Genomic DNA, 25,414 nt, shown 5'->3' with positions numbered 1-25,414 from the left:
TTAGATAAACATGGTCTGAAACACTCAATCAAAAATAAACAGACTCTCGGCTTGATCGATCTTCAGATCGTGTGAGTATGGTATAACTTATTGTCTGAAAAGTATGTATTGGCCTTTATTCGAGACTGAATTCGGATCGGAAATGTATTTATAACAAAGTATGTTTCTATTCAAATAACAGCAATTATAACAGTGTGTCTGTAATATCTCCCAAACGAATCGACCATAATTAAAACTCTTTAACATACTTGAAAATGTACAGCTTTCTTAGACTTTAACTACCCAATTTACTCAAGGCATCTCACTTGTAACCGAAATTCATCATTTTTTGTAACAGAGTGTGAAAGTGATTATTATTTAATTTCTTTGGGGCGACAATTCGAGATAATTGTCCGAATACCCATGAAGCTAAACATTTGGTGTTCATGGAATATTTGACAACTACTGTACAGATACAGGACTATAACTCATGCATCCAGGCAAGGCGATGATCACTGATGATAAGATTGATGATTGAACACAACTATACACCTGAGCCTCTTTAATATCTCTCTCCCTCTCTCTCTCCCCCCCCCCCTCTCTCTCTCTCTCTCTCTCTCTCTCTCTCTCTCTCTCTCTCTATCTCTCTCTTTCTCTATCTCTCTCTTTTTCTCTATCTCTCTCTCTCCCTCCCTCTCTCTCTATCTATCTCTCTCTCTCTCTCTCTCCCTCTATCTCTCTCTATATCTCTCTCTCTCTCTCTCTCTCTCTATCTCTCTCTCTCTCTCTCTCTCTCTCTCTCTCTCTCTCTCTCTATCTCTCTTTTCTCCCTCTCCCTTCTCTCTCTCCTCTTACTATGTATTCTTCATGATTACTGTTCTCTTTCGCCATGTTCTTATAAATGTACTTTAATTTATTCTTTGATTCAGATTTCGAATAACGTAATAAACAATTAAAAAAATTACCTTCATTCGTTTCGTCAATTAGTATATATATATTACTAAATAACTCTAACTAATCTGCGTTTGTACTTCTTCATTTTGTTATTGCTTTTTATGATTTCTCAAGATAAATGTTAATGATCCGAACTCCTAACATTCACACTCCACGTCAACACTTTTATCTCTCTCTCTCTCTCTCTCTCTCTCTCTCTCTCTTTCTATCTCTATCTCTCTTTTTTTCTGCCCCTCCTTTTAGTTTTGGTATATAACGTCTCGCTGTACCTCTGCTCGTCAGGTCACAGCCGACACTTGTTCGCTATAACGTGTTAGTGGGCATCAAAGGCTTCTTCACCTCCATCATCTTCACAGGCGGTGTTACAACGCGCCGGGCTAATGAGCTAATCTCTCTCAGACAACAGCCTCATAATTCATGATGTCTGATTAGGAAAGGACTACAAATCCTGCCCAGTTCATGAATCAACAACTTGATAACTATTCGTCACAAAGTAATAATTGTTGCCATCTAAGAAATACAAAGAAAGAATAGAAGGGGAAGAGGATGTCGTTTGCATTTTAGTATTTTCTGTATTTGGTTTTTAAATTAGTGTGGGTGTGTGTCTGGAGTGCCATTTTATTGACTGATGAACTGAAATATCACACCGGTGACATGTACAAATAGTTATTGTATGATATTAATTCTCTTAACGGTGAAAAGACTCTAGGTCTACATGTATACTAAAGTGCATTGTGTGTGACGGTCCTGGTTCAAGTACTAAAGACCTACACTGTATTAAATCTACCTGGCAGTTTTATCCCGATATTGGCAAAATTATTTACATTCTAGTAACTAGAAATAAAGAAATAAATATATACTGCAAATATTGTTCGTCGAACTCAGTGAAAAGTGATTCTCTTTAAAAAATAAAATTATACGGCATGAATCGCTAAAAGCATACACTCAAATGACATTATATGAAAAATGGTTTCTCAAGATATTATCATTATTCAGGGAGTAATATAATTCGATATCGCTTCATGTTGGATATCCAGTTTATCAGCAAGTCAAACAAAGCTCACCTCTCAGCACTGATCATGAATAAAATATAATCCAATTGCCATCGCTCTTAGGGATTAGCCGATTTCTTTATAAAGCGCTTGTCTTACCATGAGCATACGTCAGCTATGGATTCTGCAACTACCGTATGGTTGCGTTAAAAGACAAATCGAGGAACATTTGGGGAAGTGATTTCTGACATAGCGAATCTGGCGCAGGAAAGAATCAATTTCCACCACGGTGAACTCATGAAAATTCAACAAGACTTTTACCTAAATCTTGAGTAATTTGATTTGGAATTGGAAAACTATGATTCGAAAGGTGTGGTAGCTCATCATCGAATAAATAGAAACTTTCCGTTTCTTTCAGACTTCAGTCTGAAGACTTAAATGCATGTCACGTCACAAGTGCAATGATATAGTGGAAATAATGACACGACACAACACAACACGACACAAATAAAATGAATAAACGAATGACTGAATAAATGGATAAATGAATTGAATATAAAAGTAAATAGATGAATAAATGATCAAATGAATTAGTTTATAAATTTTTCCCCTGTTAAGTTTTGTTCATTTTCTTTTATAAAGAGCATATTAATATTGCTTTTTTTTTCTTCAATATCTGGAATGTTTTCTATTAGGAATAAGTAAACAAATGAATATTGATGATAATAATAATAATGACAACAACAGCAATGATAATAATATCATTATTAATACTAATTTTAAAAAAATAACAACAACAATAATAACAATAATAATATTATTAATACATATAAAAAATAATATTAATAATTTCAATAATATTAATGAATTATTTAAAATATACCGACAATCGCATTTCGCAGCTTGAGGTTGATATTAATATCATCTTTATATTGATTAAATTATTAGCATATGTTATATCCATCACATTGCCAGACCTTCCAACAGGGCGTCTGTACTGAGAGCTGAATGGTCAGTAAGAAGGGCGGGAAGCGGGAGGTGTAATAAATTATTTGGGAAGATGAGCAATAGACGCTCTGCACATGAAATGCCCACCGCGCCAAACTCTTCTTGACAGTTGTACAAACTCGACTTCCGTACTCCCAAGAGTCCCAACAAAGGACCGGAATCCGTCCTATTACTGATTGCTCAAAGATTCGACATCAAATAATATGAGTCCATCTCTTCGTATTATCATTCTAGCTTCATGATATACACTTTGGTTGTTCTTGATGGTAGATGTTGGTAGAGCGTTTTTCAGCTTTTTCAGCTTAAAAAAAAGATAATGAGGAAAGGTGAAAAGTATGGGAAACAGAATTTCTAATATCAGTAAGGCCTAAAATAAAAAAAAATATGTTGTATTGCCCTATGCGACCGGCCCAATAATCTTGAAATCTACGGTCTGCTTTTTAAAAAAGTTTTTTTTTTAAACCATTTTTTAGAGAAAAAAATATTAAAGCATTAACAATTGAAAAATATCAGCCCAAAGAGGAAGGGGAAAAAAATACATTCTTTTTTCTTTTTAAATATTGCCGACCGACCGACCCATGTTTTGGCACCTTATTGGAAAATACAACATCTTTTTGTTTTATGCCTTATATTGTTTATTACCATCTCTATTAACTTTTAACATTGATAAAAGGTAGCTAGCCAATCTGGCTGAAATGTACAAATGTTATTTGATGACAGTCATTTATAATTGCCCATCCAGATCAATAGACAATATTCGATTGGAACGGTACGATTTCCATGCATGGTTAACACAAATATATTTTTGTATCGACATGATAGAGGTGAAATAGCATGATTTTAGTTGATATACATACAATTATGTTAACAATAAACATGACAAAGAGATTGAGTATCGAAGATTATAATTTTATCATAGGAATTACACGAAAACATAGATGGATATAATGAGAAAGATACTAGGAAACCAGATATTAATAAACCTAACATACCTTGAATTTTATATAGCCGGAACGTTGCTTTGAATGTTTATTTATATATGTTTGCGTGTTAATCACTCATCGTTTTCCACGTAAAACATGAAAACATCTTTTTATTCGGGAAACAATTCTACATGTAGAAAGAGTGAAGCCACCATAACAATAGGAGTTTGAAACCCTATATTTGGTTGCCTTGGGATGAGCTTGGCACCCACCTTCTTTGATCTCCGAGTTTGTTTTTTTTCAATAAAAATAAAAACAAGTTAAAATACAAGGTGAATCATAAGTACTGTATATTGAAAATAATTATGACGGATATCTCATTTCAGTGCTATTAACACGATCCAACTATTTTTGTTTGTTCGCTTGTTTGCTTTTATTCCCATGACAATGATAATTAAAGTCAAAATATGTCATGGTAAATCATAAATATATAGATATAAAAATATATTTAAAAAAAAAAACATTTTTTGGAAGAAAAAAAAATTAGAACAAAAAAAATGTCAATTTTTATCTAAAATGATTTGAAATATTTTGTTTTCATTAAATTAAGATTTTAAAAAAAATTGATTCAATTCAAACTCCCAAATAGTAAATCAAAATAGTACTCTCAAATAGTACTTTCTGAAAATAGGTATAATATTTCTGGTCATGTGACGAGCTCTCAACCAATCAAAAGCCAACAAATTTTTGATGCAGGATATAATTTCTGTTATCGCTCTTTTTATCCACCACATAATGATGCCAAAGGTGCCCATAGTATCCCCCGACTTCCTAACGATCTAGGTGCTCATCATGTTCACATCGTTCGGGGAATTATTCTTACACTGTTGCTCATAACGGTGGAATATTTTTTTTTATCCCAATTTATGGAATTATTTTTAAAATAATTTAAAAATACTAGATCTAGATAATAGTATACAGTCTCAGATTTTATTGAATAATAATTTGCCAATATGTGTTTTGCGTGACTGCTAAAGCATGTATATTATGCTACTATGTTTATCAACTAGGGGACCTATGCCCTTAAGTCATAAATGACAGTAATGAGGATTAATGCCTCACAAAAGGGCACTAATATAGCACATCGACACGGTGTTGATCCTGGGGCCTCACAGTTACGAGGCCATTGTTTTGTCACTGAACCGTGACTGTACGCAGCGGGGGCTATGGTAGGGGGCAGTTTCCATAAATTTAAAAAAAACCCAGAAAATGCAATAAATTTTCAATAATTTATTGCATTCTACCCCGGTCCCCAACATACAAAAATCTTCTGTGTGCCCATGCCTTGAGCCATAATGCATGGCCGTCCAGAGGATTTTTTTATGTTGGGGACCGGGGTAGAATGCAATAAATTATTGAAAATTTATTGCATTTTCTGGTTTTTTGTTCAATTTATGGAAACTGCCCCCTACCATAGCCCCCGCTGCGTACAGTCACGGTTCAGTGACAAAGCAATGGCCTCGTAACTGTGAGGCCCCAGGATCAACACCGTGTCGATGTGCTATATTAGTGCCCTTTTGTGAGGCATTAATCCTCATTACTGTCATTTATGACTTAAGGGCATAGGTCCCCTAGTTGATAAACATAGTAGCATAATATACATGCTTTAGCAGTCACGCAAAACACATATTGGCAAATTATTATTCAATAAAATCTGAGACTGTATACTATTATCTAGATCTAGTATTTTTAAATTATTTTAAAAATAATTCCATAAATTGGGATAAAAAAAATATTCCACCGTTATGAGCAACAGTGTATCATCTGAGCACTCATGTATACTAAACCTGGGTTGAGAGTGGCAAAATAATGAAGATCACTTTTAGTGCTGCACTGCTTATCTTTTACACTACTTAAATCTTACTAACTAAAAAACAAGTGGGGAAAGTTTCGAACTAAATTAGATTTCTTGCAAAATAAGTGATTAAGAGAAAAAGAAGTGTAGACTTTGAAGATATATGCCGACAAATCTACGTAGATCCCAACTAAGGTAGCCTATATCACAAAATGCAATAGATATTCAAATGAACATTTTTATGTGCTTTATAGAACGTAAATTGGAATACGAGTATTAATTAGTATCTGTCGCGGTATTATCAAAGGGAAGGGAAGGTTTGTACTGCTGCAAAATATAAATGAATGGCTTTGGCGTAGAGTACAGCACGCCGAGACGTTTTTTTACGCACTAACATGACAGTATTTTGTGAATCGCGAAACGTAATGAATGGATGATGAGCACGGCAAAGAGCGTAATCGGTGCGGGCTTTTTAAGGTTGTGATGATTGTCCCCCCATAGCTCGTGTAATATAGAGAATATGGGTGGGTGCAATCAACATAACGCAGGTTCTAATGCTATGTATTCTCTGAGACCGACATAAAAGAAGATATAGGTTGCTCAGCTTAATAGAATCCCACTCCCCCGGATCAAAGGAGAGTATGAGAAGAGAAATCAGCTCGGCTAAGATTGCCTATCATCATTACAAATACCTCATTAATTTTAATTTAAATAAGAGCTTCATTGATCATTGAAAATTAAATCCATTTCATTTCCTCTCCATAAAAAGCAAAATCCAATTACCCCTCTCTCAAATTTCTCTCTTGCTTCCGAAAAGGAGAGAGAAAATTAATGACGTTCCAGTCATTTTCTGTTTAGAAACATTGTAAGATAGGTAACTGATTCTTTCTTGTTCACTATGAAAGTTATATATAGTTCTCTATATTTCGTGATTGAATTTGATTGATGAAGAAAATTTTCGATTTACAGGTAAGTAAACGACAACACTAGTCTTATACCTGTCTTAAGCTAGTACCCCCTCCCCCTCTCTTTCTATCTTTACTTTTTCTCTTTTCTTCGATCTCGACAGGTCTTACAAGAATCTTGAAATCGTTACCTATCAGTCACCAATTCCATTAAATCAAGCTGTGCAGTTTGATAAAATAGTGAAGAAAAACAAAAGATGTATTTTTAGACTATTCAATCAAAAATTTTGTGGAGAATCGGCATTTTTCGGATTTTTAAAACAATTGGAGCAAAGTTTGTTGCATCTAAAGGGTTAGAAATCACAGGAATTGTTAGATTTGGCCCATTGTTTGAATGCCTGAAAATACCATCTAACGGAGCTTTTAAAGGTAATATTCCTTGGTTAAACTAGACCTGCTCTCGGCATACCAATTTTTGTTAACCCTAAGTTAAAATGTATGGTGGCTCCTATAGGGGAGCGTCCAAGACGTGAAAATAAAAAAAAATTGACGTATAAATATGCAACATTTTGTTTGTCTTTTACGCCCAAGACGTGAAAATAAAAAAAAATTGACGTATACCTTTGCTTGGTAATTTTTTCGTTTTTTTGGTCTCAATAGCCCTGAAGGGACACGCAGACGTGAAAATCTGCCGGAAAATCTGCGTCCAAAATTCACGTCAGCGTCTCCCAAAAGGGACACGCAGACGTGAAAATCTGCGTCTCCCAAAAAGGAAACGCAGGCGTGATTTTTTTTCTTCCAGTAAGCTGAGCACCAGGAAGATAAGCGTATGTGGGTTGGCTCTGCTATGTTTTAAACAGCTTTATCTCAACACTAATTATACACCACTTCGTTGTATTTTATGCACTAAAATTGATATATACTATTACTATTGAAGGCCGAGATACATTACGCTTTGAAATGTTTAAACATATTTTGCCTGTACCAAGTAATTACATCTTTTGTGCATCTTGTTGCCATTTGCTCCCCCCTCCTATCACACCCTTTTATTCTCTCTCTATTTCTTTCCATTTATCTCTATCTCTCTCCTCTTTCTCCTAATGTCCCACCACTCTCTCTCTCCCCTTCTCTCGATCTTTTCCTCCTATCTCTCTCCCAATGTCCCTTTCTCTCTCTCTCTCTCTCTCTCTCCTCTTTCTCGTTTCTTTCTCCCAATCTGTCTCTCCCTTCTCTCTCCCAATCTGTTTCTCCCCCCCCCCTCTCTCTCTCTCCTCTTTCTCGTTTCTCTCTCCAAATCTGTCTCTTCCCTCTCTCCTTTCACTCCCTCTCTCTCTCTCTCTCTCTCTCTCTTCCCCTTTCTCCCAATCTATCTCTCCCTTCTCTCTCCCAATCCGTTTCTCCCCTCTGTCTGTCTCTCTCCTGTCCTTCCTCCCTTCCCATTCTCTCTGTACTATGTGTATTCGAAATTCGAGAGAGAGAGAGAGAGGGGAGAAACAGATTGACAGATTTGGAGAGAGAAACGAGAAAGAGGAGAGAGCGAGAGAAAGGGACATTGGGATAGAGAAACAGAGAGGGGCAGACAGATTGTGATAGAAAGAGGGGAGAGAGGGGAGAGAGAGGGGAGAGAGAGAGGGGGAGAGAGAGAGGAGAGACAGATTGGGAGAAAGATAGGAGGAAAAGATCGAGAGAAGGGGAGAGAGAGAGAGTGGTGGGACAATCAGGAGAAAGAGGAGAGAGATAGAGAGAGATGGAAAGAAATAGAGAGAGAATAAAAGGGTGTGATAGGAGGGGGGCAAATATTGTTTGGTACAGGCATAATATGTTTTACAAATTTCGAAGCGTAATGTATCTAGGCCTTCTATAGTACATATCAATTTTAGTCCATAAAATAGAATGAAGTGGTGTACATTAATGCCGAGATAAAGATACCAGAACCAACCCATATACGCTTATCTTCCTGGTGCTCAGCTTACTGAAAAGAAATTCACGTCAAATATTCACTTCTGCGTTTCATTTTTGGGAGACGCAGACGTGAATATTGGACGCAGATTTTCCAGCAGATTTTCACGTCTGCGTGTCCCTTCAGGCCATTGAGTACAGAAAAACGAAAAAATTACCAAGCAAAGGTATACGTCTTTTTTTGTTCTCAGGTCTTGGACGTAAAAGACAATTTGCATACGTATACATCCAAAAAAACATTTTTTTCACATCTTGGATGTTTTTAAACGAAAAATTTGTTGCATAGGTATACGTCAATTTATTTTTTATTTTCACGTCTTGGACGTAAAAAAATTTGTTGAAGACGTCAAATTTTTGCGTTTGCGTGTCCCTTAGGACCACCATAAAAATGGCAATGACACGTTTCACAACCACTATTGTCACATTTAAAAGTTAAACCTGGCATTCGGAATACAGATCACGATGAGTCACTGGTGATGCTCTTGTGAGATTATGGGAGAGGGGCTTTACGTAGTCGTGGAAGTTTGATTTCTTTCTCTTTTGTCTGTTTATTTACTTGGTTATGTTAGTTATAAATCAAGATAAATAAAGTATCAAATAATAACTTGACTAATTAATTACGGCTAGAATTATGTTCAGTGTTTCGAACTGAACATAACACATGTGATTTGAGATGATACAAGTCACTTCCTTTACTTCTCCAGAATAACAAAAACCGAGACATGCATCCCCTCCCTACATTTTGATCTAAAGCCTTCAAAATGTTGATATAATTGTGGTATTTTGTTGCTCTCTTTCTTCCACTATGGTGCAAGAGGAGACCATGAAAAGGCATTAATGCTAGGATAGGAATAAGCTGTAACCCTCTGCGGGCCATGGGACCTGAAACGTTGACACCGTTAAACCCGCTTTCAAGTTGGAAAAGGGGCAATTTTGCCTTGCAGCAAGCCTTGCAGAGAGAAGTCCCTGGGAGAGAACAACGTACGTATACTTCGAACCCTGTGTTTCTCGAATTCTGACAATTAACTGCCTCGGGCAAATTGATGCATGCACGTCTCATGATGATCTACCGCCCGCCCGCCAGAGCTCAGCCGGCCGAATATCCACAAACGCCCTGCCCCCGTGCGGTATTTTTTCGGAGTAATATCTCGAATGGTCACGGCTGCGGCCTTGACCCGATCGGGTCACCGCGCGCTTTGACCACTGGGTGCGAATACAGTACGTTCAGCGGTCAATCTCATGTTATTCTCTTCATTAAATCGTCTACTGCGGTTAGGGTTTGCGTGAATTATGACGAGGTGTGCGCATTAAAATCTAGCGGCGCAAGGGGGACGATTGCGCCTGAGTTGCGTGTCCGTAATTTCAGTAATCTTTGCTGGCCGTCGGGGGGAGATGCTAGAAAATTAGTCCGCCTTTGGTAAACTGTCCCTTTTCATATCATTCAGTTGTAAATGAGAATGTATAGGTATCACCGTATCACCTTTCCTTTTTCTTTTATGTCTTTATCATATTTCTTTTTGGTCCTAGTCAAGAGTGCTGTTTTTCTTTTAGTTGGATTAACAATAGGCCTGTGCAGCTCTTAAAATGATAGAAATTTTTATTCTCTTTCAATGCTGATGACTGGACTTGTAGTTTATTGCATCAAAATATCGAAAAGGTGCAATGAGCTGTAGGCTACACATTATTAACCTTTATGTTGACTCTCCTCTTGGAAATTAAACGGTTTAAATATGGCATCATATTGGAAAAGGAATGCGAGCTGATAATGTAAAATAAGATGTGTATGCTTTAATAAAACATTACTTTTACTAAACAATTAGTTACACATCTTTTCCACCTGTCAGTACTATATATTATCATCATCATAGTGAATATCGTTGTTTTATACATTCGCAATTAATTAGAAACTGGGATTTTACAGTTCAATATGATGTAGGTTTTTTTCTTTCTCTCTTTCCATATTGGCCTTCATCATGATTATATTCACAATTTTTCACATGTTCGTGTGACGGAAAAAGGATCACCTTCATAACATTCAAACTTTATAGTTCATAATGTTCTCTGTCAACATCATCATCATCATCATCATCGTCATCATCACGACAGATATGACGATGATGATGATGATTACAATCATCACCAAATCTCTATCATCAATCTCATGTCCTTACTCCGCATCTTACCATCACGTTTATCCGGTGCGTGCCACTAAACCCGGACACCCCGAAATAGTGTCCTCCCTTCTCCCTCTGGTTTCAAGGGGGTGTCCCGGGGCATGAGGTCAGTGACCCTAGACTCGTCCTCTAGCTCCAGGTCGCTTGTTACGCGGCATGCACTCTTGTCAAATTGACAGGGAGACCATGGTGTTTGGAATGCTAAGTTTGTAGACGGAGTGTTTATTAAGACCGTCTCTGTTAGGTAACGGCACCTGTGATGCCAATCAAAACCATTAAAGAGGCATTCCCAAGATTTCCTCTTCAATTTCCGATCTGAAGGTATGGTGGAGAAGTAAAACAAGAAATATCATTAACAAAACAACTATTCGAAGATGAAGAAATGCGGTTAAGATCGGTTATAACGGTTTATAACGCGTAGAGGAGGGATGACAGCGTCGGGAGACTCAGATCTGCTTCAAGGGTGTTCAGAAGAGCATTGAAGAGTCTCAAGTTGACCCTGCAAATGTGATAGATGAATAATTGTAAATAATTATCCTCAATGAACGAGAGACATAATATGTCGGCACACTCATCGCTCCGGAAGCATTTACGTAATATTGTAATCTAGTATCTAATACAATCAATTCAAAGTGTATACATGTTTCACAAACTAGGCCGATATCACTCAATTCTTTGAATATACGTTTTGAGATCACCGTTAGGCGTATAACATGACGAGTTGAGTAAGAGATGAATATTGCCAATACTAATTCATTGAAATGAAGAACCTATACTTGCCTAGACTGATTTCTCATCGGTGAGAATAGGAGACAGAAAATAAATGGTTCAACAGTGCCTTGTAAACATTGTGTTATAGGGAGATATCAACACATCTACCACGGCCATCTTCCATTCAATTGTATTCCAACAAATTATGCCTACATAATTATACATGTAATATTGCATTTATAATATTATGTAATATCACAACGGAAATGAAGAAGTAATGTGTACGAAATTATAATAACATTATGTCTATCGTTTATATATATATTCCATACATTTTTCTTCTCATTTGATTGTAAAGTATGAGAGAAAATGAATACTAATTACAGATTACATTCTGATGCTGAACTGAGAGGGGATTTTGTTTAATTGTTTGGTGCAAATCTTCCTCAAGGAGAATGTTGTGGGGTATGTGTATCAGTCACACCATGACTGTTACGTCTTGGGGCCGACCTTTAACGTCACCATCCGAAGGATCCAACTCAGTTTCGAATCGGGGTCTTTCAGTGTCGGCTTGTAGGTTGGACATAGAGCTGACGTCTATAGACCGACTCGCACTTCCATTATTATTCACTTTCTCACACTTTTTAATGTGAATTTCTGAGATAAGTAACACATGACAAACAATAGCCTTTCTTCTCGTTTGTTTTCTACCGTTTAGAACCGAAAAATACGGAAATTGAGTAAAATCAGCACGCTGTAATCTTAGTTTGATCATTGAACTTTACCTTTAAAATCTCTTCTTGGCCTCCTTTCACACGCATAAATGTCCAAAACTGACCCTTCAAACGTCCGGCTAGCTGACCCAAGAGCTCGTAATATATTTTCGCAAGTTGACCGGCCAGTGCTAATAATTTATCTTCTTGCGACACAAAAATCAATTCACCAAACCACCTTGTCTCTGCCCATCAAATCTCGTTACCAACTTCGATTATTCGAGGTTGGACGGACATCGAGAGAGAGAGAGAGAGAGAGAGAGAGAGAGAGAGAGGGGGGGGGAGAGAGAGAGAGAGAGAGAGAAATTAAAAATACAGAACGTCAGCAAGTGTCATGTCCAGATTCAAGTAGTTATTGGTCATCAAATGCTTGGATAATGGTTGTGAGTGGGCAACTTTTAGTACCCTCTTGCAGTTTGGAAGAGATCTTTTGAGAGAGAGAAAGAGAGATGAGACCTCATTAAATTCAATTCAAGCAGATGTTTAACACGGCTAGTGAGTGAATGAGTAAAGAAAGTGGAGGTAATAGTGAGACAGAAAGAGAGAGAGAAAAAGACGGAGAGAGAGAGAGAGAGAGGGGATGGAAATATAATAAAGAACACAGCCTTAAAAATGAGGACAAATTCTGATGATAAAATGGACAAAAAGATATACAATGTAAATCCAAGGTAAGGTATGGACCGAATATGCAATAATTTATATCCAATGGAATACCTATTAACAAGTGGTATGGAAGGGGCGGATCTAGGATTCGGGGGGGGGGGGGTATTTTGGAAGGGCACAGGCCGGGTGTGCCCTCCTAAATCCGTTACTGGTATAAAAGAGTTCAATAATTTAGAAGAAAATAATATGTGGAGTCGGTGAACGAGCGAAAAACAGACAAGCACAGAGTAGAAAATGAAAACAAGTACACCGTAATTTTTTTTGAGAGAAGGCGGAGAGGGAAAAAGAACAAACTATGAATTCAAATGGGTTTAAGTTCATAAGAAATTGCCAATTTCCAATTCTATATGGTAATCATGTATGATTAATCATTTAGTTAGTTTAATGACCAGGTATACCAACTGTAACATTCCCGTGGATTCTTTTCTCCTTTTTATTTATTTGGGAAGGTAAAGGACGACGATAAAAATAATTCACATTATTCTAATGTCAAGATGTTTATCCACTAAATAGATAAAAGTACTCGAGCATCGGTATTGCACTTTCAGCAAGGCTATGCCCTACTTAGCTTGGAAAATTAGATCCTTGGATTTTCTCCTTGTTCCTCAAGATTTCATTAAGACACAAGAGTCTTTGCACTCTTCTTTAAGAATGCTAAGAAGTAGCCGCCAAGGGGTGTATTAAAAACAAATTCAGTAGGTAAGGTCGAGATCTAACAAACAAAAGCACGGGATGATGATGTAAAATAAGTAGACGTAGCCACTCATGTCACGCGGGTATATCGATGATTAGCTAACAGACTCTTATGTCGTCAAATCATAGTAATTAAGTTAATCAGTATTAATGCCTACTTTCTTCTTAACCTCCATGTGGGTAGGAGAAGAGGCACTTCTAAAGACGGTACTGAGATAATTCGGTCATCTCCGAGCCAGCGCGCAAATTAAGGTTGTACTTCTTGCACTGTTTCTATTCCTTGACTGATTTCCGTTGGCGGGAGACCTCAAAGACACACTAAGATGGTCGCTCTCATCAAAACAACACACACAAAAAAGCTTCAAGATGGAGCGAGAAAATGGAACCGGTATTTTCCCGCTCCATTCCTCCAAATCAAACCACGTATCGGCATTATGCGCAAAGCATGTAATCATTCCTCTGTACTCGTATCTGGAAATTAGAGAAAAGGTATCCTAGCACTCAGAACCAAGGAAACCTTCATAATTAGACGAATTGAAGAAATTCGAATTTCAAGATCTTGTGGAATGTCATATACGGCAGTTATAATGTCAAATCTTTATTTGGATATTATTTTCTAAGTTTCATATCACTTTCACTTTCACTGAGTTAATCATACGATTCTTGATATCAGAAGCAATGTACAGAAATGAAGTTTACTATTTTCAATTATTTTTGTATAATTTGACCCCTTTAATTTTCGTTTCTTATTAATCAAAATATACTTTCTCCGTTTGAATCCTAATTAGACATATTTTGGGCTACTATCTCTACCTACTGGAACTTAAAACTCCCCTTGAGGTATTGTTAGTCCTCTTTCTTTAGTCAATTTGTACATTTTAAAAAAAAGGAAATAAATAGTTGGAAAATAGGTGGGCTCTTACAACCATTTTAGTTTCAGATTTCCTGTTCAATTAAGTAAAGAAGTGAGCATAGAGTGTTGATCATTCGGAAACCGAGCCCGTAAAGGCATGAAATCTATCCGAGATATAAATTGACAAGTTTTCTCTTTAATTAGAATAACACCACATAAAACCATCTTTATATCAAAAAGATGAAAACGGTCTTTATTCCATTTCTATTGTATGCTTGCCATAACTATGCTAGTGTAAAGGTAAACGGACTCTCTGATGATGATGATGATGATAATATTTTTAATAATAATACTGATAATAAGAATAAATCAAATAGGCCCAATGATAGTAAATAGTCTGTTTTGTTGGGAAATGTGCATCACAGCCTGAAGACTGAATGCTTAGTTTGTTTGGATAAACGTATTCTATTATAAATTATTACACTAGTCTCATAATATTAAATGCAAGAAAACATGAACTAAACACAATATCATAAATCTACTCTAAATACTGTACTATGGTTATTGTATAATATTATTGTATAATATTATTAGACATGATTTGCTATGTATGTAATACTTACGTAAAAGTGTATAACCTTGTATTTGTTATTTGAATGCAGAAATAAATCAATCAAGCAAACAAACATACATTGGTGTCTATTAGTTATTTGGATATTGTAACATACTTTAAAAGAGGAAAACAAAATAATCCTCATCTACATTAATGAAAAACTGATCGCTGAATCATATCGTTACCATGGTGATCAGCATAATGCCTCACTTAACATGATTCCATACATCTCTTGATGTACATGTGTAGTCATGTTATTCAACACATCTATAGAGCATCGGATTTTTAATTGCTATCATTAATTCAAGGTGTCCTTGTGAAAATATTTTTTAATCACGCACTAATGAGGTCATCCTGATATAAATAAAATTAGGTGTATCAGTAAAGTATAGCATCGTCAGTTGCTAAAGTTCTCCTTTTCCCTGTTTCTGCCACGGCGTTTGTATTGGAAGAAAAAAAAAAAAGGGGCCTCCTCCTCCCTATTTTAAAAAAAAACAGGACGCTAAACATGTTTATTTTATTTTAATATATGACCAAATAGTTTATTCTTCTAATGACTAATAGGCCTATCAGTGAAGAAAAATTACAATTTATTTTATCATGTCAAAAACATATATTACAAAAAACGATTTAAAAGTAGAATAACACATATTTTGAAAAATATTGCATCTGTACAAATAAATAGTTGCATTGTTTAAATAATACACGGTGTTGAATAATATTGTTTGATATGGTATCGATAAATTCTAGGGTTTTGATTGTACTTAAACGATATCATCGAAAGTATGTTTCTCAACTGGTGATTTTTTATTTAATTACACTAAGGTTCTTTGATCTCGTATATCCCATTTATCTAAATTGTATGACTGGCTGCATTATAAGACAATTTGATCGCTAAGATGACCATTAATCAAAATGAATCTAAAATTAATCTTGTTAGATGACGAGATCTGGTGTACAAATAACTCAATTCACATTAAGAGCATCGATAAATGAATATGTATACGGAACCTCGCATGTTTATTCCATTAACTTGGCAACGGGCATGTCAACTTAAATAGTTCGTGGTTGTGCATGTAGAATCTCTTTTTTAAATTTGTATTTGTTTCATAATTTATCTTGCATTTTGATAATGTATTTTGATTGAGCAACATCAAATTAAACCAAATCAAATCAGATCAAATAAAAAAAAGAGGTTACAAGATAGGAAAGAAAAACCGATCACAAAAAAGAGGAAGAGTTAAATATAAAATAGAAATTGAAAAAGAAAGAGAAGAGAGATAGAAAAAGAAAGATAATTAGAAATGGTCACAAATGTAAAACATGGGCTGTTGAGAATCAGAAGGGTGTTAGTTAGTCCTTTGTTAAACCAAACTCCCTTCTTGCTCTCAGCAAACGCAGCGATGCACCATTTTGATCATTAGTATCCTAAGAAAAAAAAGTACCTACAGGAGTTTAGTATACGAAACTTAAAACCGCATGCTGCAAGAGAGTATACGCGTTTCTTGTTACCAGGTGAGCTGAGGTAAGCAGACAATTTCCATCACAAAGTTTGCTTTAACGCATCTTACAATAATTAATATCAAGTGTTACACAGAAGCTCGGGTTACGCGACGCTCACCATTTTATGCCTTTCGTTTCATCCACTTGACCCATCGTGTTAAACACTTTCAGTGGTAATTTAGTTGGCAGGTTCGACCTCAATAGGAAGGAAATGGCAATTGAGATACATATCTGGTTATAACCACAACTTTGTAGATTAGAGATCGGCCAAGATTGACTAGGTACTAGTTGAATGTCAATTCAAACAATTTGATGGTCCCCTTTTGTTATAAATAATATTATGGTATGTGATACTGTACTCGGCTTGCAATTTATACATTGGTTCTACGACAAATATAATTCCACGGCAAAATACATTAGCAACAATAATTACTCCACAATCAATTTCATATACCACCTAACCTAATTTTATATCTTTGTAACAAAACAGGCTAATTTTGTTTTAAGATGTGAAATATATAAATGAATGAAAAAAATAACCCTACACCTAACCCAAACCATTACCACAACGAGACCACTTTCAAACCATAACCCTATATATCTGACAAATAAAGTTTATGAACTTCGGACCAACCTTTTGGCTGTGTTGGACACATCCTGATCTCTCAAAGTAAAATGATAGATTTGTATCTTTTTTATTCCATAATCCTCTTTTAAAGGCATCACCATGACGAGTTACAGGGGGGGGGGTATGTTAGCACTTGAAGGAGGGGTGTGCACTAGTACATTCAGAACATTAGAGGCATATAATGATATACATTTTTTAAATATATAAAAAAAAGTCAACAAGCCATTTTCGACAAAAAAGTTAGCCTTGGCAGTATGACTACAGTCATACGACTTGTGTAGATGTTTAATGATAGAGTTATTGAATCAAACTACTAATCTGTCTCAAGAATGAATTACCTATAGTCATCGGGAGAGGTATTTTCTTAATCACCTTTCTTCGAAGTTGTAAAAGTGAAATGTTGTAAAGTCAAACCTCACGATTGAATCTTGTGATGTCTAGAAGGGAAGTCAAGTACAAGGAATAGGTCAGATCACTCTCTCAGGTCCGGAGTCTCTGGTTTCCCTTGACCCCCAGGTCACTAGTGGTCAACAAGATGACCAGGTCAGCATGGTCAATAATACACTTCAAATGAACGAACAAGTTTTGAATTTTGTCTGGAAAATGATTGGCTATATGTAATAACTTCTCACATATTGTTCAACATTGTCACATTTTTCCCAGCTGCTTTCATGCTTCCACTTCTTCGACACTTAAGAAAAAAGGATATACAAGTGCCTTTTGGAAATAACATATAAAATGGCTGCAAGGGAGAAATAAGGGGGAACATTCTTCTTTTGTATTTAATATTAATGTATTTTGAAGGAGAAACGTTTCCATGGTGCCCCTGGATACTCCACTGTTGTTTCAAAACTGTATTACGAAATATATGTAAAATAATGTTAAATTGAGTACTGGACACAAATTTGATATGGATGCATAACTTAAAGATGTCAGAATTGTGCTATACCATTTTCATTTAAGATATTTAGAATTTATAACGGAAGGAAGAAAAATCTGCTCTTCTTATTCAAAGAACTCACCTATCCTATAACTTGTAACATATTCATGGCTTTTAAAAAGCAGGTTTTTATCGTCAGTGTTACCTCCTTCTATAGGGTCGTCCGTGCATTGAGTATCCATTTTATATGCATTTAAGATTTCATTATTTCATTAAAATTAATCAGAAAAATTCAAAGGTAAGCTTATGCTCTTCAACAGGCAATGCATTCACGCATGGGTAGAGAATGGGGGAAAGAACTTTATCATGAAGGAGAAGAAGAAAAAAACTAATTTGAATTGCCCTGTTGAAGAAACCCCGTCGTAGTGTTGTTTGACACCAACAGAGGAACGCAGATGAATAGAGTGACAAGAGAAAAATCAGGTTACATTTAATAGCTATGGAAATGCATGTTACTTTTGACTCATGTGAGCTATCGACAGCCTGCGGTCTCTTCACGGGAAACTCTTGCAGAAGGCTGCAAGGAGTGACCGGCTATGGATGGCCCGACAAAGAAGCGTTGCGAACCAGGCGTGTAAGGTTTGCGTGATCGGGTAATTAGCCGCAGGCGCTCTGTTTCGCAACTTGGAGCTTCCATGGGGGAGCGAGGCGCCAACACGGCTCATTACAGTGGTCATGAATAAATGAAACTAAAGCGAGGGATATTAAAACAACCGGCGCATCATAGCTTGTCACTTTCTCATCCATTTGATATGTTATCCATCTTTTCCCCTTAATCTCTCACTCTGGAGCCTCTCCCTCTCTATCTCTCCTATATCTGAATATTCTATACATTTTTTTCTGCATGGGCATTTTGTTAAGCGTTTCTGTTAATGTTGTACTCTTTCATTAAATTTGAACCTCACCACTTTGTACAATCATGATACAGAAAATACATCATTTTAAACACTTTTAACCTTTTAATTATTATTTCACTGGCATTTTCTTCTCATGAATTATAATAAGAACCTACTTTCACTGAATGCTTTTACTCTCTCATGTCTACATGCGAATTAATACATTTTATCCAAATTTGTTGTTCCAAGTCCGTATGAAAGAGTTTCCACTTTATGGAAAATAAACGGCAGATCGAAACGCAAGGATAGTGATGACCAGATAGAGAAAAGAGAGAACAAGGTTATATAGAGAGAGAGATGGGGGAAGAGAGAACGAAATGATAAAGAAAAGAGAGAGATTGAGAAAGAAACGGAGATAGATACAGGGAAGTGAAGAGAGAAGGGGAGGGGTAAGGGTGAGGGAGAGAGAGAGAGAGAGAGAGAGAGAGAGAGAGAGAGAGAGAGAGAGAGAAAGGAGGCAGGGGAAAAAGAGAGGTCAATCACCTTGGTTAACATCATCATGATCGAAGCAGAACATCAACCACCTTGTTTAGTATAATCCAGGTCATGTTAAAACCAGACTGACCTGGTCTCATCTAATAACCTAAACTCCTACCCCAGCTTCTATATAGTCTCTGTACCCGATTAGTTTTCCATCTGTTAAGGCATTGTCTAACAGCATTAATCATAAACACAGGCGTTATTTTTTGTATTTCTAATGGAATATCCATGTCTGATTGTGTATTCGTCAATCATCTTTACCCACTCCGCCCTGCAAAGGTATTGGATAATATGAACGAAATCAGAACAATGTTTCCGGAACGGTGTTTGAATAACAAGAGAGACTGGAGAGTGATAGGAGGATGGAGAGTAATGGGAGAGATGTGGAGGAGGAGAAGGAGGAGGAGGATGAAGAGGAGGAAGGAAAGGGTGGAGATAGAGGTGTAGTGTGAGTCCAGGATGTTGAAGGTGTATTGGTGTCATATAGGGGGAACATCGGTTTAAATGCAAACGAACAAGGCAATCGAGTGAGATAGTGAAGTAAGAAGGATCTCCTAATATACGCATTTCATGCTACCTTCAATTTTATTTTATTTCCGCCATTCGATTATGGATACGTGCCCCTGTGTCTGCTGTATGCTATCCACTTGAATGAGATGAGAAAAGATAAGAAGGTACTGATGAGATACACGGGTCGTAAACATGTTTACATACTTATCAAGACACCCATGTTCTTCTTCTTAACAAATATGTTTTTAACACTCTGATTCGTTCACTTAAAAAAAGGACTTAAAAGTTTTTATCTTTTTGTTTTTAAATTGCACAGTGGTCCTAAAAATAACCATACAATGGACCATTTTTTGGTTATTTTTTAATTTGTATTTTTCCCCACAGTAGGGCGTTTTATTAAATAATACAGCAGTATACATTTTTCTTCATAACAAAAGCTATTGAGTGATGACAACATTGACTGGATGCAACATTGAACACGTAATAATAAGACACATAAAAGATTGTAATTGTATGCAAGTAAGGTTCTAATAACAATGCATAATTATTCTTAGTGGCTTAGTGGTTATATTATGAACCCAATATTTTGGGGATGCTTTTTTAAAACAATAAGTTAATAAGTGAAAATAGAATTAAATACATCACGTCAATAAATGAGGGCCTAGATGTGTTTGTATGCTGATGTCTTGGCGGTGGGGGGGGGGGGGGGACTTGTCATATACATGTATAATGATAAATATGCCCTGTTTCTTATTTCATAAAAATAAAAGTGAATACTCATTGACTCAATTTCTTCATTAATTCTTTGACGTGCATCTATATTGAGGAAAGCCGACGGTGAAATTAATCCCTCTAGAATCATGAAAAACATTAAAAGCTCCGCTAGAAAACATTATAATTTACAACATTTTTTTCTAGAGTGTCAACTTGATGAAGCCTTGCAATCTCTGCTTCTTGACGGGTTTCTTCAAACCTTGCCACGCCCATCCAATTTGAGTTTGGCTCGGATGATTGAATGTATAGGCAGAGTTTAATGAGGCAATGTAATGAGAGTGTAAGAGGAGAATGTATCAGATATTGTCATTGTGATGATGCTGATTGTTCAGGATCACTACCTTCTCAAGACACAGAAGAACAGAAGATGAGGCATCATCAATGAAGGGAAGGCCAATGGCTTCTACTTATCATCATCCAAGTTGTAATCACAGTGTTATTTATATCTTTCCAGCTAATTACCCGTGAATAGTTTTGCGATGGTAAGAACTATTTACGCATGTGATTAAAGTTATGAATATAGCGATATTAATGAGATTCAGTGAGTAATGCATTGATTGATTTACAATGTGCTACTGGGGCTCAATTCATTTCTTTCCCCTAACAAGTATATGAAAATGACTTTCATATCCATTCTCACAGAAAAATTAATTTAAATGTTCAGTGTTCTGATTGCTCATCTTTATCAGAAACTAACAGTATACTCCTTAAAGTCCGAAAAAGAAAGATTCCTGTTTTCGTCATATCATTTCTTATCATATAGTCCTTTAGTTCATATCCCTAGGAAACAACCTTCTTTAAGAATAAAGAAATTGGGTAGTTTTTGTTAAACACTATTTTTAAAATTGTTCGATCCCTACATTGCTAAATGGGCACTGTTTTGCAGTATTTTCAGTATTTTTTTTAATGAATTTATGAATAAACAAAGAAAAAAAATAACCTTGATGTTCATTGACATTTTAGATTATATTTATAGGGAATGATATAGATCTAGAGTATAAGTGAGCTTTTTTAAAGAAGAAAAAATTGGATAGATTACTAGCTACTTATAAGAAATCAACACTATTTAAATGACACCGTTCATTTTCTTCAGATCGTCGATACGTTATATTGCCCTCGTATATGCTTATATCATGATATCATGGAAATACTTATCATTTTACCTGGGTTTTCGTCACTGCAAACAGGTAAAGGGTAGAGAAAATATATAAATGAGCATTTATAGTAATGCTTATTTGTTTACTTTTATTTTGTAAGAAAAGGGTAAGTTTTTTCTTAAACGACCTGCCAGGAAATATCACGTTGATCTTTCAAAAATTATAATGTAAGTCTAGCTACTTCTACTATCAGATGAGTATATGGTATAACGTACATCCGTTGATGCGGTCAAGCTATGGTCATGTTGGCTTTGCGACAGTATAATGTCTACACTAACTAAGTCACATGTGGTGGCGGTATTATCAAACAGGGGTATGATGTCATAATGGATATTTACTTAGACTGCCTTACTTAGGCTACATAAAATGATTTTGGACAGAAAGTGTCTACGATTATGCATAATTTCCAGGAATTTGACCGAGTGCATTCATTACGCAATCTTATATCTAATTTATCATCTTGTGCGTTAGGTACTTTGGAGATGAAAAGAATTTTAAAGCATATTCACCTGCAAGAAAGCGGGTAAGTAAAAGTAAACACACTCTGTTGCAAAGGATGTAGAAAATGTATGCGTGCCAAATAAGGTGTTATTCAGTATAAATTATATATAATATCACGATAAATAGGTAACAATTACTGACAAATTGAAAACCTGCATAAAAAAAGTCATGAAATAAACATGATGATTCAGATTTTAATCATCAAAGGTATTCGTTTACTAATAATGATAATAATAGTTATAACAATAAATAATAATTATCATGATAATGATGATAATAAAATTATACTTTTTACACAGAAAATGTCATCGTTAAAGAATCTCAATGTGCCCTATATACAGTCAATAAAAATATCAGTACTTATTTCAGAAAAATCTTACAAATAACATTTTATATTCACATTGGAACTTAGGGGAAATAAAAGAATTCAGTTCACCAGTTCATATTGTCTGAGATTGTATAGCGAATAGAGAAATGTTAATTAAATATTCATGTATAGAATAGTACCAGTATATAGTTAAAGATGACTTTAAGCTGTCTAAAGCACCCACGTACAAACATGGGGTTCGCGAACCCCCTCCCCCCTCCCCCGCTTATTCGCTGCTAAATATTTCCTCACGAAAAAAGTGCTCACTACTACCCCCCCCCCCCCCACATATCTTTTTTCGAGAATTTGCACGGAGATGCAGTATATAAAACAAAACTAATATTGACTGCTTATTTTCGGGTCACGGTTAAAAGTATAATTCCTTGGTAATCTCGAGACTGCACTGTGCCCCGAGACGAAGTCGATGGGCACAGGACAGTTTTTATATCACTTTGGGCAATAGTTTTAGCCGTGCCACCGAAAGCACTAAATATTTGCATGATATTACACACCTTACCTGTGAATATCTGTATAATAGAAGGTGTCATGGTACAGTGGTTCATTCACTTGACTCACAATCAAGGGTCGAGGGTTCAAATCACAGCCCGGCCCGATGACTGCTGGGGTCCACGTATTTCGAATGTAAATAAAGTTTTCCTCGATGCCTACCAAAATTGTGAAAGAACACTGGTACTACTTCCGGCAATGAATTCCAAGGGGACTCTTTTTTTTATCAGCGACATTATACATTTTATATGAGTAACATTTCTTTAAAATATGAAAATGTCAGAAGGATTAAGATTCCCGGCTTCACTCAAGCTTCACACATAACTAAGAGGTTTAATATCTATGGTTCGAGAGGACGAATGGAATGATTAAAACGGTTAAACAAAAATTATAATCATCATGACACACCACTATTCATAATTATAAACATGCCGCAATTGTAGGTAATAAAAGTACCCTATTTTGTGTATAATGATAATCATCAGCCCACATTTTTATCTTTTCTCACACCTAAATATTATCAAAAGGCAAAATAAAACACACTTTCCCTGTTCCATTAACAGATTATACCCATTATCTAATTGAAAAGATCAGTCCATTTGCGCAGATACGCAAGAGTTGCTGGATATATTAAGCGTGGATATGAAACAGATTGAATTCACTTTAGTTTCTCATAATATCTACTGTAAAGGTGGCAAAAAGATGGGTAATCAATGAATTTGTTTTTTTGTGGCACCGCGATCCAGATAAAACCAATAATAACACTGTGAGACCAATAAGGCGTATGCTTACGATCAGTCGGCTCATCTCGCCATTTCGTTCGTCGTTCGTTCGTTTGGTCGGCCAAGCGGTACAGACACTAACCTACTTCGTATTGGAGGTAGGGGATTTAAGGCAAAGTTCTGCGAATATTACGCATAAAAACAGGCCTGCTATCACTTTCATTTTGTAATGAAGAGCTGGTATTGCCAACACCAAAATATTTACTGAATTTTTCACGCACCGTTTATTCCGTAATGAGAATTTAGTAACATAAAGCATACATAGAACCCATGAATTTTCATCTGTGAATCTTTGCTGACACATGTAATATTTTCGGAGAGTACTTTTAGAATGTTTTCCTTCTTTTATTAACAACGACATTCTCATGGTAGAATCATATGATTAAAGGGGAAATCCTTTAGATTAAACAATTTTGTCGATACCAGTATAGTACTTGCTCTTCGGGGGGGGGGGGGTAATTAACTAAAGCATATTCGTTGGTTTATTCTCGAATTTAAACAGTACAAGTCAATTATTTATTGGCAAAATATCATCATGGTTATAAACTGAGTTATTGTTATATACCGCAAGTACTACTTGGCAGTATGTTTTCAAGATTTTCAAGTTTATTAAACAAATATTGACTGCTTATCTATATTTTATAGACGTACTCCAAACAAAAATGATATTGTTGTCACTTTAACCCGTCCACCAATCATCACTCCCTCCCATTATTTTCTCTATAATTATCTTTGTACCATTCATGTCTCTATATTTTTTTAGCTTAATGAAAATTAAAACAAAGCTACATTCGGTATATATGGCATTGGGCGATACTAATAATGAATCCCCGGGCACGCATCGTCAACCAAAGTTACCAATGCACTTGGTAAATTATCTAGAATGTCATAAAAAGCTCTAGTTAATGAATTAGTTTTTCACCCTCCTTTGTTTTCGTTCTATATTCCATCAGCTTTCTGTTTTTATGAGTGTGGTATGACGATTTCATCATGATTACGATAATTTGACTCTGTGCTCTCAACCCAGTTCCGTCATTCTCTACTGACCTAAAATCTTTTTTCGTGTGCAGGAAGTCTTTCAACTCTTGCCGCCAATTGTTTCAACTTCTCTTGAACTCTATTGTTACAACGGCGTTTCAAAGCTACACATTTTCTTCATTTTACTTATACGATTAAAACGGAGACTATAATAACAATGATGGAATGAAATAGGTAGACTTGAATAGATTTCAGAAATAGCGAAATGATATCTGGGGTTTTATTTAAGTTTATGCTTCAAAGATCACGGTATAAATATTGTATTATCGTAGAAAA

Source organism: Strongylocentrotus purpuratus, unplaced genomic scaffold (genome assembly GCF_000002235.5).
Source record: "Strongylocentrotus purpuratus isolate Spur 01 unplaced genomic scaffold, Spur_5.0 spur5_scaffold_5, whole genome shotgun sequence".
NCBI lineage: Eukaryota > Metazoa > Echinodermata > Echinoidea > Camarodonta > Strongylocentrotidae > Strongylocentrotus > Strongylocentrotus purpuratus.
This window is presented reverse-complemented; position numbering follows the sequence as displayed.